The sequence below is a fragment of the Olea europaea genome, unplaced genomic scaffold (genome assembly GCF_002742605.1).
Source record: "Olea europaea var. sylvestris unplaced genomic scaffold, O_europaea_v1 scaffold13607, whole genome shotgun sequence".
NCBI lineage: Eukaryota > Viridiplantae > Streptophyta > Magnoliopsida > Lamiales > Oleaceae > Olea > Olea europaea.
The window spans coordinates 1-2961 of NW_019231112.1; the positions used below are offsets into that span (position 1 = coordinate 1).

Sequence of the window (2961 nt, forward strand, 5' to 3'; positions counted from 1 at the left end):
AAAGTACTCCTAAGCATCCCTAAAAGAAAGGGGGAAAAAAGGCGTGTTTTGAGCATTTTCAACATTTTGGATTTTTTAATTGAAAACGAAAAAAAATATTTTACTTTTTCAGTTAAGGCCCATTTGATTGCAGGAAATTTTCCATGGAACTTGGAATTCGAATTCCAACTTCTACTTTTGACTTGTTTGATTGACAAAATTTTTCAGGGAATTGATTTTCCATAAATTTCTAGGTACAACACCTTAAAGCGTGATTTTCCACCTTTTATTTTCCTAGGGGGTAAGTGGTTTTTGGTTTTCCAACTTTTTTTTTTTTTTGCTTTTTGTTTTTTTTTTAATTGTTGGCAATGAGAACAAATTTTAGGAACAATTGTAAAAGAGGATATCCCTGAAATTGACAATTTTCATGTAAAAAAATCCAAACGAACACCAAAATATAGATGATTTTTTATCGTTTTCTTTTTCCTTTTTTTTTTGGTTGGCAATGGAAACAAATTCTAAGAACAATGGTAGAAGTGGATATCCCTTAAATTGACAATTTTCATATAAAATAAAGCCAAACGAACACTAAAAAATACTTTTATTTCAACATTTTTCACGTGGAAAATTATACCAATCAAACACAATAATTTACAATTCTCAGAAAAACAATTTCTAGGTAATTCAACTTCCTGGAATTCATTTTCTTTCCATCCAAATTTCATCTTCGCAATCAAACAGACCCTTAAATTTTTTTCTCGAAAATACATTTTCGAAAATGATTGACCAAAAGCATTTTGGACGACAGAAAACGGCAAAGGATAAGCCCCTTAGACAATTCATTTCAAGGGAAGAAAGTTGAGTCTGTTGACCCCCAAAAAGTGTTGCCAACAGATGCTGGTCCCACCCGCGCACACGTGGGCGAATGTCCAACACGCTAAGACACGTGGACGGTCTAAAACGAGGGATTCAAAGGGCGTGGGAGTAGCCCAATGATGCGGGACGGTGACGTTCGGAATCCGGCGGGTTGTTCGTGATCCGATTGTACAATAATTACCAACCAGTGTTCGTAAATGTATATGTAAATGTGTATAAACTCGATTTGTGTATTGCAAGTAAATGAGAGGGAGTTGAGTAAAATGTAGTTCTTTGTATTGATTCTTGCATTAGCCTTTTGATGTTACACAAGGGAAATATTTATAGTGATACATGTGAAATGGGAGCTCTTGGATGAGTTGGCACGTGGCCTCATCTCTTTGATTCAAACATCTTATCCTAGGCATGGGCTTGACTTGCTAGCTTGCTGCCCATTTATTGCTTGTGTAGAGCCTCCATACTAGTGACAAGACTTGACCTTTATTCTTATGACAAACGTTCCATCAATCATTCAAATAAGATCTTCGTGCAGATGATCTCTTGGGAGAAGTGACCATGGAGGATGCTCCCTTGTGGTTCGGAGGCTCCTGCATCAGCTTCGGGGCTTCGGCTATCTCATACAATACTTCTACTTGAGGGCTTCAGCTAACTTCAACCAGCTTCAGCATCATGGCTTTGGCTCATAGGCCTCAGCATGTGGACCTCAGTTACATTCACAGGCCTCGGTAAAAATCGTCTCAGCTAGTGGACTTTGACTTGAAGAGCTTCTGCCATAGCCCACCTCGGCAATATATGCCACCTCGACTGGAGTGCCACGTGGTTCGGCTTGAGTGGGCCATTGGCCCAGGTAGGTTGGCCAAGTATGACAACACACAATAGAGTCTGTGCGGAGAGAGAGTCAAGGGCAGAAGGGTGCGCCCTCGCGGAGCTCTGGCTCAGGCCTGAATTTGAATTATGAGTCTATGAATACTCAGTCACATCCACAGATCCCAGACTATGGTAATATTTCCTTCTTGTAATCGTTATTAATTTCAATTTCTATATCTGCCTCCTATTTGATATCTGTATATTTATCAAGGGAGACTTTCCGCGCTGAATGTATAAATCCTTTTGATCAATTTGATGTTTTTGTTTGAATTTCCATCGCTCATTAACTGAAAAAGGTACCATAGATTGATACTTCACGTTAATATCGGAAAACGGCCTCGCGATGAGTGAAATTGAGGAGCTGGAGCACAAATTCCATATCCACCCATTTACGAAAAGATGTGAAGAAGAGTGTGACAGTTCTCATGTGGGCTTTGCGCAATTCCGGTGGAAGGAAAATTTCCATATTCATCAACCAGCTCAGAAGATTCTCATGGACGCGAGTCAGTACTATATTTCTTGGCTCTATTTGGTTTTTCGAGTAACTGTTTATTTGTATTTTCCAGGAGATGATGGTTCAGATTGATTGAATGTTGTTTATTAAGATTTGGCTTCCACTGGATGTAGGATTTGCCCATTATCAAACAATGTGATTTATATTTAGTTTTATTATTTGGTGTTTTTGTCTATGTTAGATTGGATTTCTTCGTAGAATTTATTGTTAAAATTATGAAATTATATGAAGAGAAACTCGTCTCATCGCTTGCCTATACTGAAGGAGTCTTTCACTGATTTAGTGGGGTGTGAGAGACGACCTGATGAACTCACATGTTGGCCAAGCCCTTCCTGTGACATTCCTGTTGAACCCAAAACAGAACCAAATGAATAATGGCTAGCAGAGCGAGATAGTTACCTGATGATGTCATGGGTTGGCCAAGCCCTTCCTATGAGATTCCTGTTGAACTCAAAGCATCACCAATTGAAGATCTTTTTAATTGGAACGTTGTTCTTTTCTTAGGGGTTTTTAGGTAAAGCAATTTTTTAGTGATAGCACTGTAGTTGATGTGGGTGGTTAAGGTTTTATCATTTATTGGCCGTTGAGACGTTAAATAGTTTAGATTCGGATTTTTATCAGGTTTTTGTTTTGCACATGGCACATTAGTTAAAAGACTGATCTTTCTAATTGACACTTTAGGCTTTTATTTGGGTTATTGTTTTGCATATATTACTGTGACTTTC

The 2961-nt window shown here is 38.3% G+C and overlaps 1 long non-coding RNA gene across 1 annotated transcript; it reads left to right on the forward strand.

Moving 5' to 3' along the window:
- The first annotated feature begins 1430 nt into the window (after positions 1-1430).
- Positions 1431-2405, forward strand: LOC111375348. The gene is made up of 2 exons (XR_002699295.1): positions 1431-1854; positions 2019-2405. It is a non-coding gene; the product is annotated as an uncharacterized LOC111375348 (long non-coding RNA).
- The last annotated feature ends 556 nt before the right edge of the window (positions 2406-2961 follow it).